This window comes from Ambystoma mexicanum, chromosome 6p, assembly GCF_040938575.1.
Source record: "Ambystoma mexicanum isolate Mex_15411 chromosome 6p, UKY_AmexF1_1, whole genome shotgun sequence".
NCBI lineage: Eukaryota > Metazoa > Chordata > Amphibia > Caudata > Ambystomatidae > Ambystoma > Ambystoma mexicanum.
The window spans coordinates 88,455,082-88,468,523 of NC_090935.1; the positions used below are offsets into that span (position 1 = coordinate 88,455,082).

The 13,442-nt window shown below is 42.8% G+C and overlaps 1 pseudogene; it reads right to left on the bottom strand.

Annotated features, from left to right (window-relative positions):
- LOC138510693 (long-chain-fatty-acid--CoA ligase ACSBG2-like) overlaps nt 1–13,442 on the bottom strand; it is a 164,226-nt pseudogene that overhangs the window by 27,736 nt on the left and 123,048 nt on the right.

Here is a 13,442-nt window from a genome sequence, read left to right on the forward strand (position 1 = left end):
TGATGGGACAGTATAAAGTATGCAGGAGCGCATTTTCCAGAGTGCCTTTGCTGAGTGCAGTTATCTGCTGGGAGCGTCAACATTTACCTTTATTTAATTATTTATTTTATTTTTTAAGCTTGTATAGCACGTCATCCAAAGGCATCTGTGTGCTTGCTTACATGGAAATATTACAATTGTTACTCAGGTTGCAATTATATATTCATATTCACATTATTAAAATATTTTACATTATTACATTTTTAGGGGTATTTACATTTTGGATTTTGCACCTTTCTCAAATTAATAGAAGTCTCAATGGTGCGTCTAGAACAGTGTTATGCCAGCCATGTGATCACTCTGAAGGTACTTGGAAAGGACTCATCCATGCCTAGGGAGGATGAGCCCTCTCCTACCAACGTTTAGAGTGATCAGCATGGATGAGCCCTTTCCACCTAACTTCAGAGTGATCAGAATGGATGAGTTCTCTCCCACCTACCTTCAGAGTGATCTGCATGGATAAGGCCTTTCTATGTAACTTCAGAGTGATCAGCATGGATGAGTCCTTTCCACCAACCTTCAGAGTGATCAGCATGGATGAGTCCTTTCCACCAACCTTCAGAGTGATCAGCATGGATGAGCCCTTTCCACCTAACTTCAGAGTGATCAGCAGGGACGAGTCCTTTCCACCTACCTTCAGAGTGATCAGAATGGATGAGACCTGTTCCACCTACCTTCAGAGTGATCAGAATGGATGAGTTCTCTCTCACTTACCTTCAGAGTGATCAGCATGGTTGAGCCCTCTCCCACCTACCTTCAGAGTGATCAGAATGGATGAGTTCTCTCCCGCCTACCTTCAGAGTGATCAGCATGGATGAGCCCTCTCCCACTCACCTTCAGAGTGATCAGCATGGATGAGCCCCCTCCCACCTACCTTCAGAGTGATCGGCATGCATGAGTCCTTTCCACCTACCTTCAGAGTGAACACATGGCTGGGTCCTCTACCACCTACCTTCAGAGTGATCAGCAGGGCTGCATCCTCTTCCACCGACCTTCAGAGTGATCAGCAGGGATGAGTCCTTTCCCACCTATCTTCAGAGCGATCAGAATGGATGAGTTCTATCCCATCTACCTTCAGAGTGATCACCATGGATGAGCCCTCTCCCACTTACCTTCAGAGTGATCAGCATGGATGAACCCCCTCCAACCTACCTTCAGAGTGATTAGTATAGACACGTCCTCTCCCACCTACCTTCAGAGTGATCAGAATGGATGAGTCCTCTCCCACCTACCTTCAGAGTGATCAGAATGGATGAGTTCTCTCCCACCTACCTTCAGAGTGATTGCCATTGATGAGCCCTCTCCCACCTACCTTCAGAGTGATCAGCATGGATGAGTCCTCTCCCACCTACCTTCAGAGTGATCAGCATGGATGAGCCCCCTCCTACCTACCTTCAGAGTGATTAGTATAGACACGTCCTCTCCCACCTACCTTCAGGGTGATCAGAATGGATGAGTCCTCACCCACATACCTTCAGAGTGATCAGAATGGATGAGTTCTCTCCCACCTACCTTCAGAGTGATCAGCATGGGTGAGCCCTCTCCCACTTACCTTCAGAGTGATCAGCATGGATGAGTCCACTCCCACCTGCCTTCAGAGTAATCAGAATGGATGAGTTCTCTCCCACTTACCTTCAGTGTGATCAGCATGGTTGAGCCCTCTCCCACTTACCTTCAGAGTGATCAGAATGGATGTGTTCTCCCCCACCCACCTTCAGAGTGATTGCCATTGATGAGCCCTCTCCCACCTACCTTCAGAGTGATTGCCATTGATGAGCCCTCTCCCACCTACCTTCAGAGTGACTGCCATTGATGAGTTCTCTCCCACCTACCTTCAGAGTGATTGCTATTGATGAGTTCTCTCCCACCTACCTTCAGAGTAATTGCCATTGATGAGTTCTCTCCCACCTACCTTCAGAGTGATCAGCATGGATAGAATTTCCTTTTGTCGCCGATTAGCACTGCATTACTGATGATGGGCACCTCCTTCTTCAGGGTGTCCTCAATAGGGACCGGGGGAATATTTTCACCTCCTGATGTGATGACCAGTTCTGCCTTTAACAGAAGACACCAATCATGTTAGGGCAGGTCACAGGAAGAGAGCAGACACTGGAGCTGCCAGGCCACTTTATAATGAACCGAGCCAACGTAGCATCTATCCTCTATCTGTTGCATCGTGGCACTAAGATACAAAGGCGAAAGACAAGCCGCAGGTAGGAATCCAGGCCAGGCCGCCACGGCCTTTCATCTACTTGAGGCTGATAGCATGAGTACTGATTTTAATTGGGCAATAATCATTTTATAGACGCATATTCTATGCAAAAATCCTTGACAAAATGCGACATAAAGACACTGCATAGACCTTGAGGAAGATACACCATCATCACCATCAGCAGCAACCCAGCCTGCACAGTTTGTTACTCTCAAATTAAGATGCAGCTCCAGAATCCAAACCTTTATTAGGTGTAATAAATTATAAAACATGTGCAAAAGCTGAGAATATTGTTTGGAAAGCAGATAGCGATCAATGCTGTTCATCTATATTTGAGCAGTGGCGGCTGTTGGATTTCTTTGAATGGTGGGGTGTAAATGTTACCCCCGAATTAGTGCAAGTGACTGAGAAGGAATTATTAGGAGCTTGGATAGATTCTCCTCTCTGATGGATGTGGCTAGAACGTGAAGTTTACAGCACACCTGTTTTTTTTACAACGTTGCGATATAAAATCAGATAATGTACAGTTGGTTCTACAGGGTTAAAACATGTAACTCCAATAGAATGTGGGTCACGGGCCGCATGTATGAGCATTTTGCAACACATTTTAATGAGGCCTTTACCCAGCAAATATATTTGCATTGGCACTGCAAAACATATTATCATGCTGTCTGTGCTTACAATATGTGCCAACATTTTTACTTAAAACACTCGTCATGACTGTGCCCACAATGTATGCCAGCATTTCCACTGTATAACGCATGACACGTTATGACAGATATGCGGCCCATTCGTCAGCTCTGCCACTGTAAAGCACATTTTCATGATGCATATGCCCCTAAAATATATGCCAGCATTTACACTGTAAAACAGAAATCCTCTGTAAGAATGCCCTTTCATACTAGCTATTATTTCTGCTAAGCTATTAGGTAATGCTGTAATTGACGGAGTGCCTATGAGCTCCAAATTTAACCACCTAAAAGCAGAAAACCAGCTGTATTTGTTGTGGAGTGACCTGATGAAACTCTGCCCAAGTTGACTCAATCTAGTAGAGCAACATCTCGGTATACTGTCTTGCTTTGCTGGGCATGCACCCATCAGAGCTTTGAGGGTACAGAATGAAAGACCCTCTTCTTCACCAGCTGCAGCATGCCCTGATGCTGGTGTAGCTCGTGGAGCTGCCACCTCCTTAGCCTTCACTCTGACTGTGTCAAAGTGTCACATCAAGAATCTATACTTCCATCCAGTATAAGTCTCACAATGCTGTCTGCTCTGTTGGGTGCACTCTGATTAGGTGTTCTTGTGTTAATGTCCCATGTCTAATAGCCTTTTCAGGATATCTTACTATGGCACGAACCTAATGTTGATGGTCTGTGTTCCCTATGGCTATTTCAGAATACCTGTATGGCGCATAATCCGTTTTGTCTATATCCTTCCTTATGTGAAGGGTTTCAAGTAAACCTCTTACTTTCGCTGCAGGTGGTTTTATGAAGGTGAAAGGTCGCCTGGGGCAGATCTCCTGGCACAGCCACTGTAACATTAGTGAAAGCATTGATAACAGCGTCATCTGTCATCCATTTATTGGCTGCTTGCGGCATTCAGCAGATATTGGCACATCAATATATTGTAGTTTAGACATTAAGGTATCTCTCTTTACTAGATAGATGTCTCTTTTAATGTCACGCTTGAATACACGAGAAGCCCTTCTTCTGTGAGCAAATAGGCAGGGTTTCCAAAAAACAAAAATTGTTTTCGTTGAAAGAAAAACGACTTGTTATCATAAGTTCTCCATTTTAACTCTAGAGAACTGGGAGTCAATGTTATGGCTCCTCTGATCACTTTATTGTTATGGGCGCCAGCTGTCTTGGTGACCTAGACCGTAAAGGTAATGGCATAATGGCATCCAGGTGTAAAGGCTAGCCAGAGTTGCCTTTAAAGTAATGGCAGCCAGGTGTTACAGCTGGCTACAGTTGTTATTAAAGGTAATGGGTGCAAGGTGTATTTGCTAGCTAGAGTTGCTATTAAAGGTAATGGCAACCAGTTGTCACAGCTAGCGAGAGTTGCTATTAAAGGTAAGATTTGGTTCCAGGTGCCATGTCTAGCTAGAGTTTCTGTTAAAGGTAATGGGTTCCAAGTGTAATGGCTAGGTAGAGTTGCTATTAAAGTAACGGCAGCCAGGTGTCACAGATAGTTATCATTGCTATTAAAAGCAATGGGTTTCAGGTGTCACTGCTAGCTAGAGTTGCTATTAGAGGGAATGGCAGCCAAGTGTCATAGCTAGCTAGAGTTGCTATTAAAGGTAATGGGTTCCAGGTGTTTCGGCTAGCCACAATTGCTATTAAAGGCAATGAGTTCCAGGTGTCATGGCTAGAGTTGCTATTGTAGGCAATGGGTGCCAGGTGTTGCAGCTAGATAAAATTACTATTAAAGGTAGTGGCAGCTAGGTGTATTGGCTAGCTAGAGTTGCTGTTAAAGGCAATGGGATCCAGGTGCCATGCGTTTTAGAGTCTTTATTAAAAGGTAACCAGTTCCAGGAGTCAAAGCTAGCTACAGTTGCTATTAAAGGTAATGGTGGCCAGGTGTATTGGCTAGCTTGAGTTGCTATTAAAGGTAACGGGTTCCAGGTTTCATGGCAGATAGAGTTGTTATTAAAGGTAATGTCAGCTAGGTGTTTTGGCTTTCTAAAGTTGCTGTTTAAGGTAATGTGTTCCAGGTGTCACGGCTAGCTAGAGTCGGTCTTAAAGGCAATGCTTTCCAGATGTCATGGCTAACTAGAGTTGCTATTAAAGGCAATGGGTTCCAGGTGTCATGGCTTGAGTTGCTATTAAATGTAAATGGTTCCAGTTGTCATGGCTAGCTAGAGTTGCTATTAAAGGTCATTCAAACCAGGTAAATTGGTTAGCTAGATTTGGTATTAAAAGTAATTGATTACAGGTGTCACAGCTAGCTAAAGTTACTATTAAAGGAATGGGCTCCATCGGTCACAGCTAGCTATAGTTGCTATTAAAGGTAATGTCAGCCTGGTGTATTGTACAGATAGAGTTTATATCAAAGGCAATGGGTTTCTGTCATGGTCATGAAGTCAAGGGCACAGGCATGCAGGGGTCGCATTCACAGGAGACCTGGGTGGACAATGTCCTGGCGCCTTTGGCACCAGGCTCATGAACAAAAGTAAACAAGAACATCCATTTAACACCAAAAAGCTTTTATTATGGACATAGCACTTCAGATGCATTAACCTTGAACATTCCATCCATTAAGCAGGATACATTAACCTTGAACATTCCATCCATTTAGCAGCCCCAAGTGTATTCTTGGGTGTGGCTGCTAATGTATTGCCTTCGCACGTGCTCACTCTCTAGGAGTGGCAGCGTGTGGCTGGTAAGCCGGTCCTAATGGACGTGCCCACGATTTCAGCTGTATAAGCTGCCCCGATCCTAAAGACAGACGCTTTGCATTATTCTGCACTTGCAAGCAGCGTAACGCTCACTGTCAATTGAGGTCAGATTTACCTTTGAAGATCCTGCTTCCTGGACATCCTGCTTCCTGCCAGCATACTTACCAACTGGGGGAAGCTGTTCTTACCTGTACATCTGTTCGGCGAACCAAGTATTCATCTTTACACTTTCCGGAACGCCGATATCTTCATCTTGGCACCGCAGAACGACATGCTCCATCGTCGACAGCAGTTTCTGCAAGGAAACACAGAAGACAGGGTTAGACATCGAAAAAACAGTCAGTTTAAGGTTGCGCTTCGCCATACTTCGCGCTTTTCCTTAAACCATCACTTACCTGCTGTCGAACATTGCGGTTAGCATCCATGTTCCATCCGGCCGCGTCTCGCTTCTCACAGCTGCATTGAGGCCGCATTTCCATCTAAGGGAAGAAAACAGAAGAGAGACATTATTGCGGGCATAAATAGGAGCAACATAGAAAGACATTAAACAGAATGAACAGCATCACAAGAGCTCAAGAAAGACTTACCAATCATAAGGACAAGCATAGTCGCAGCTGGACTGGACTAATCCTTATCAGGGATCAGGGAAGGAACTAGATCCCATTCGACGCGCCCCTGCCAGAAGTAGCAGGACGGAGAAATGATCTTCCATAATTCACAGGTGAGCTTTATCGGCCGGCGTATGCTCACAGAAACCGTACTTTGGGGTGAAGGGTTCGAGAGGTACAATAATCACAGATTGGCACACTCACACACTCTTATCTCCACGCAGGAGTATTATCACCATGTACCACCGCTCATAGCTTTTCTACTGAGGGAGAGGCCTGAAGGGGGTGATTCAAGTTCAGGGAGAGCTGCAACCAGGCCCCAACGCCTCCGCAGAGACCAGGTGAGTGTAACAGTTCCAGGTGTCAAGGCTAGCTAGAGTTGCCGTAAAGGGTAATGGTTCAGTTGTCACAGCTAGCTAGATTTCTTATTTAAAGCAATGGGTTCCAGGTGTTATGGCTAGCTAGAGTTGCTATTAAAGGCAATGTGTTACAGGTGGCATGACTACCTAGAGTTTTTATTAAAGGCAGTGTGTTCCAGGTGTCATGGCTAGCTACAGTTGTTAGTAAAGGCAGTGGGTCCCAGGTATCATGGCTAGCTAGAATTGCTATTAAAGGTAATGGGTTTCAGGTACAATGGCTAGCTAGAGTTGCTATTAAAGGCAATGAGTTCCAGGTGCCATGGCTAGTGTTGTGATTAAATCAAATTGGTTCTATGTGTCACAGCTAGCTAGAATTGCTATTAAAGGCAATGGTTTACAGGTGTCATCACTAGCTAAAATTGCTATTGCAGGTAATGGCAATCAGGTGCAATGGCTAGCTAGAGTTGCTATTGAAGGTAATTGGTTCCAGGTGTCACAGCTAGCTAAAGCTGCTATTGAAAGTAATGGCAGCGAGGTGTACTGGCTAGCTAGAGTTGCAATTAAAAGTAATGGGCTCCAGGTGTCACAGCTAGCTAGAGTTGCTATTAAACGTAATGGTAGCCAGGTGTCACAGCTAGCTAGAGTTGCTATTAAACGTAATGGTAGCCAGGTGTATTGGCTAGCTAGATTTGATATTAAAGGCAATGGGTTCCAGGTGTCAAGGTTAGCTAGAGTTGCTATAAAAGCTAATGGGTCAAGGTGTCACGGCTAGCTAGATTTCTCATTGAAGGCAATGGGTTCCAGGTGTCATGGCTTGAGTTGTTATTAAAGGTAATTGGCTCCAGGTGTCACGGCTAGCTAGAGTTGCTATTAAAGGCAATGGGCCTCATTAGGACCCTGGCAGTGATGGTATGAACGGTGCCGGTAAGGCACCAGCACTGGTCATACCGTCGCGCTGCATTACGAGTTCTGCTCGTGGGTTCCTGACAGCCCGCCAGGTCATTCTGCCCTATGGGGACCAGGAGCCCGGCAATACCGCCACCCACGAATGGGCAATTACCGGCCCACTCATCTCGTAATGGGCCGGTTATTGCTCAATCACGGGATGCAGTGCCGGTAGCAAGCATGGCGGTAGCCGTGCCTGCCATACAGGCACGGCTACCGCCATGCTCGTAATGATGCCCAATGAGCTTCAGGTATCATGACTAGAGTTGCTATTAAAAGGTAAATGGCTCTAGAAGTCATGGCTAAGTAGAGTTGCAATTAAAGGCAATGGTTTACTGGTGCCACAGATAGATAGAGTTGCTATTAAAGGTAATGACAGCCAGGTGTATTGGCTAGCTAGAGTTGCTTTTAAAGGAAATTGGTTCCAGGTGTCATTTCTAGCTAAAGCTGCTATTGGAGGTAACGACAGCCAGGTGTATTGGCTAGGTAGAGTTACTATTAAAGACAATGGGTTCCAGGTGTCACAGCAAGCCAGAGTTGTTATCAAAGGCAATGGTTTCCATGTGTCACAGCTAGCTACAGTTGCTAATAAAAGCAATGGGTTCCAGATTTCATGGCTAGCTCGTGTTGCTATCAATGGTAATGATTGCCAAGTGTCATGGCGTCATGACAGCCTAGTACACTGGATAGCAATTCATCAATTGGGTTCCAACTTTTTTACCTTCCTAAGACACAAAACATCTTCAAAAGTATGTTATGTTATATTATGTGGCATTTGTATAGCGCCTACTGCCATTGGTATGGCCTCGAAAAGCTGTGAGAATGAACACCCTTTGGAAAACAGTTACTTTTCAAAAAATGTTTTATTGGTTTATAGACACACAATCTAAACCTTTAACATACAGATCCTCCATAAAATCACAAATACATTTTCCATATTACATTCAATAAATAAAATTAAAATAAACCATCTTGTGCTTCAAGTCACTACTCCCTTTAAAACAACTTAGATCAAATCAAGGAGGACAATAGGAAGTGGAGAAATTAATAACGATCAACACAACCAAGAGGAGGAAAGAAAAGAGTAATCCCTCAGCTCTGTGAAGACTTTCTATTCACTCTATTTTCACATCACTCAACATCCATTTCCACGACTTTTTTAAGTACAAATTTCACCATCTTCATAGTGGCAATGGTAAGGCTAGTTCTTTCATCTAGGAGTACCCATTCCCACCAATGCGTGGGCCATAGCGACCAACCAGCTTTTGGAATTTATTTCTCACATCGTTGAGAGGTTTACAAACCATTAATAAATTTACCAATGTTTTTTCCATGTTTCTACACCTCCTTTTTCCTTGCAGAACCTCCATTGTGTATTCTTAACCCCCGGCCATTTTCTGGCTCATTGATTTGTCTTGTATTTATAATATTCAATCGGCACATTAGAAGAAGATCCCTATACACCACTGATGGGAACATTTGTAGGTATACTGGCAGGCTATTGAGACCTTTTTGTTCCCGATCCAGGGGTTGCCACAACTTATCTTGACCCCATCTTTCTACTGTTGTAATCCAATCAAGAGCCTGTAGATTCTTTCTCTTTTTTACCGGGTTTGCTGTCAATCTCTCAACTCAATACCTTTTGCTTCTAGGACCTTTTCCACCTTGCTTCTCCATTGTATTGTATATCTATGCTGTCCTGCTCCCTCGGGGTCAAAAATAGCAAAGGGGACTATTGCAGGTTCATATGTACATTTCCTATAGAGGACTATTGTTTTCCACAATACCAGGGACTCCAAAAATTGTAGTCTCAGTTCATGCCTGATTCAGCTCATAGACAGTGAGTTGGGGAGACTTAAAACTTGCCGCCAAAAAAATCCTTCAAGCATTTCCCAAATTTCCCAAGACAGATGTAGACCACAGGGAGTCCTGACTGCATATATGTGTTCCTGGGCCACCTGACCCAAAAGAACACCAATCTGGTCTCAGGGAGGCAGGCAGAGGGTTTGGCCAAGGTGGGGTGGAAGAGAAGGGCGGCAGGACTGAGCACACGCAGCAAATAAGGGTAGGGGGAGCGAGAAAGGGGAAGAGTGGGCAAAGGACCAAAAGAGACTTACCAGGCAGGGGGCAGGACCGTGAGGAGTCTGTGAAACCCGCCGACGAAGCGCAGTGACATCTGTCAAGATGAGGAGTCCTTGAACAAACCGGCAAAGTGCGGTGACATCTGTAAAGATGTTAATCCTAAACTGCATATATTTTTTTTTAAAACACAATCATAAAAATGATCATAATACATAAAACACATACAAAGTGCTAAAACAACACAAGTAGAACTACCATAAGTGAGTCGTAGTACAATACTTTTTCAAAGGATCAAACATGTGTAACCAACTGACACTTTGAATCCATTGCCTTCCTACTTTCAGCTTATTCCCTATTAATGTGTCTAAAACCCGACTTGTACAAGTTTCTGTCCTTTTTAAACACCAATGTAGGACATTCTTCAGGGGAATGTGTCTTGTGTCGAACTTTAAAATCTTCTTTATTTGGGGAGAGTACCCTGTTGGTCAAAAGGACACCCTATTAGTGTTGAATATTCAAAATTAATTTCTATTTTCATTTAATCAAGCCCTTATCTCTAAAAGGGCTATAACAGTATGTTCGTTATTACATACCTCCATTTCCTTGTATTGATTCTTGGACCTTTACTGGTTCTCGCTGCAGATTCCCAAATTTCTCTTGGAATTCTCGCTCGTCCTCCTCTTTATTCTAATCTAGTGTACAATGAATGCACATTACCATTGATTGTCACACGTAATGCACTGTATTCTTTTCTTTGTATATGTAGAAAAGGGGGGTTAGAGCTTACCCAAGGTAGGATATTCCCATCCACTTCTAAAGTCTCTTTCTACAACTTGCTTTCTGTTTTCTGCTTGGTGAAAGTCACCCTGTAAGACAGAGTACTATCTCAATTTGTTGTAATGACCAGCCTTATTTTTAAGTACATCATATATTAGTGGACTTATTAATGTGGTATGGAGAGACTTACTTTAATCATTAGCTGATAGATTCAACCGCAATCGGCCTTTATCTCATCAAATATACTGGGCCTTGAGTTCTTTTTCTTTTTCTTTTTCAATTCCAATTCTATAGGACAAAGCCAAAATCAAGGCTATATTATCGGTATTGGCTTACTCGAAAAGATTCTATAGTGGCCAATCCATGTACTCACTGACCCACTTACTTGAGAGAAATCGCCTGTAGTTCAAATTTGCTTCATAACATCCCGTTCATTGGTGTTACAATTTGTGTGTTCATTAATATTCCACATTCTACCCAAACCCAGGTCTACATCAGTTGTCTTCTTTGTTTGGGTGCACATGGTACAATTTCCACACGGATAGTGGCCTGTCACAGCCGGTAAGCCCCATAGATTAGTCTGTTGTAAGGGTTTCTTCTTGGTACTCACATCATTTCTCATGACTAGGTTTAGAACAGTGGTACTCTTTTTAAAAGCCACAATAGGTCTACCTGCTTCCTTTGTCATGATTTTATTCCAATTTCTGGTGATAATACCCTTAATCTTTTATGACAAATTGCTAAATGTGTTCACAAATACTAGGGGTGTTTCTTTGGTACTTCTCTCTCTCTGTATTTGTTGATCAAGTAGAGATTCCCTATTATTATTGAACGCCCTCTTGGCTGCTTTCTTAGCCATCGGGGAGGGATACCCACGATGTACCAGTTTATCAATCAAATTGTTGGCTCCGTCCTCATATGATTCGTTTGTACTACTGTTCTTTTTTAGTCGTAAAAATTGACCGAAAGAGAGATTGTTTTTTACATGTTGAGCATGGTGGCTCTTAAAATGTAACAGAGCATTTTTGTCTGTGGCTTTTGTATAAGGTCGTACCAGTAATAGACCATTTTGATGATATATACAAATATCCAAATAGTTAATTTCCTTATTACTACTGGTACTAGTAAATTTAAGGTATCGATTTTGTTGATTGAGCCACTGTATAAAGTGACAAGACTCTTCTTTATTCCCTTTCCATATAACAAACACATCGTCTATGTAACGGAGCCAACAAAGAATGTTATTCTGAAAAGGATTGCGATCATTATAGACAACAGTTTCCTCAAACATATTTACGTACAAATTGGCTACATTTGAAGCCATCGCTGACCCCATTGCTGTTCCCTCAATCTGTTTGTAAAACTGGCCCATAAATTGAAAAAAGTTCTCTGTAAGTGCCATCTCTGTACACCATTTGATGAAGGAATTTGGCACTGGATTCTCATCATCTCTTCTCAATAGGGTTTGCTCAACTACCTCCAGGGTCGCCAATTGAGGTATATTGGTGTAAAGTGCTTGAATATCTAAACATAGCAGTAAATTCACACTGGGATTGAATGCGTTCCCCTCTATTCTATTGATGGCATCAGTTGTGTCCTTTATATAACTCTTCATAGTTGGAATGAAAGGTCTTAAGTAGAAATCCACATACTTGGATAGAGGTTCCAATAGTGAATTTACACCAGAAACAATGGGTCTACCCGGGGGTTTCTCTAAGATTTTGGGAATTTTGGGGAGTATATAAAAGATGGGAATTCTAACATTTTCTCTAATTAGGAAGTCCCCTTCTTGTTTGCTAATCAAATGTTCTTCCACAGCTCTCTGGACTTTGTCTTTGATCACTCAAAAGGTCATTACTGGGGTCTCTGTCTATTTTCAGATAATGATTCTCATCTGCTAATAAATTATTACATTCTTTGATGTAATCGCTCCTGTTCAGTATTACAATAGCGCCGCCTTTGTTCGCTTGACGGATGATGATCTTATCATTAGCCCCCAAGTTTTTCAAGATATTATGTTCCATTTTACTCAAATTAGAATGGTGAGGTATAACTCTTGTTTCCAATTTGGTAATCTCTTCTGGCACTTTCCTTTCAAAAACCTTTGATTCTGCGGAGTGTGAATTCGGTGGAGCACCTAATACAGAGGGATTTCTCAGACCACTGCAATTGTCACCTTTATCAAAAGTATTCTCCATGAAAGATTCTCTTAGATGTACTTTCCGCATGAACTGGTTGAATTCAATCCTGAACTCAAATGGAATATGAAATTTTGTAAATAAGAAATTGTTACATTTGGAACAGAAACTTATTTTTTTGTCAAAAATCCAGATTAGAGGTCTAAATGAGGGAGTCGAATGGCATAATGCCTAACGATTAACAACCAGAATATAATACCCTCCACTGCACTACCCGTGATTTTGTTTTAGTTTATTTTATCAACTAGTGAGTTAGTGATTTCGCCTTTTGGGAAATCTAGACCATATGTTTACACTGGAGCTGTGAAGTATACACTGATTACATATGAACTCTTTATGTTACGAATATGTAGTGCAGTATTCTAATAATGTTTACGACCTGTTCTGAAACATAAGGACTTTTTTCAGCCGTGAGTTGTGGGCCCTGTCTCATTATTTTTGTTGTCCCATTAGTGCCTCACATGCCTCGCGTAGGTATTTCCTCCGCGTAGACGTCGGTCCAGCATGAAATGCTTTATCTGTCTGTTTTCCGTCCTACAAGTCCCACAAACCTCTGGGGCGGTTGACGCGATGCATCAGGTAATTTATTTTGGCGTGTGGATATAGGCGCAGGTGCAGTGACGTTATCGCGTAGACGTCCGCACCGGCGCGATGACGTTACAGCGTCACGTGATGACGTAGTATCACGCGAGATACAGGTTTTTCTCTGTGTTTGTACGCGCTCATATTCAGTGTGGGTAGCTGATCGAGCTAACATCCAGATTTGAACGGGATGTTATGAATCAAATTTGAACTACAGGCGGTTTCTCTCAAGTAAGTGGGTCA